Source organism: Otolemur garnettii, unplaced genomic scaffold (assembly GCF_000181295.1).
Source record: "Otolemur garnettii isolate 467f Iridium unplaced genomic scaffold, OtoGar3 scaffold00002, whole genome shotgun sequence".
Classification (NCBI taxonomy): domain Eukaryota; kingdom Metazoa; phylum Chordata; class Mammalia; order Primates; family Galagidae; genus Otolemur; species Otolemur garnettii.
In genome coordinates, this window is record NW_003852397.1 from 31,868 (window position 1) to 32,713 (window position 846).

Here is an 846-nt window from a genome sequence, read left to right on the forward strand (position 1 = left end):
TTTAATCTACCACCACCTCATCTTAACCCAACCAGTCAGTGTATATAAGGAATGGATTCAATAGCTAAAATGAAAGGATGAAGATTCTTTAATGCAATCTCATCACCAGCATATCATTACCAGCCACCACTGACAAATGACTCCTCACTCATGTCCATCAGAGGATACCTTAGTAGTAATCTCAAAAACAAATGGCAGATTGTAGAATATATATTAGGTATTTTAAAGAATTTGTTTTATCTGAGTCTCAGAATTACCTAACCCTTAACTACAGATTTTTATTTGAAACCCCCAACTTACGACTTTCTGAAAAATTGGTTTTTGAGTGTTTTGAAGTAAAAATGACACCAGTCTGGAAGCCAGAAGATGGAAGTTCTTATTTCAAAAATAACAGAATATGAAAATAATACAAACAGTATTCAGTCTATCACACAGCAATTATTCTAAATTCTTTGGTAAGAATGAGGGACAAAGGTAAAGAAGGAATAAGTATTGTTTTAACAAATAGTATTCTGGAGCTGGGAAAGTAGATATTGGAGGAACTGCATGAAGACTTTGTTCTGTAAAAAGATTCATTACCAGCAGACGTGTATATTTGCACTCCAGATTCTATGATGGGGAGAAGATATGGTTTGGTCTACTGATTGTAAGTAAACTGGAGGCCAGCGTAGGGTATTGAGCTATACATATTGCAAAGACAGATTCCAAAATCAAATATACATACACACACGTTGTCATGAATGCATGTTTGTTTTCCATGTTATTAAAGAAAGCATACTTTTAGCACCAAGAATGTAGAAAGAACATCATTTCAACTTGATGCCTGTATCTCTCAGTATACAAATC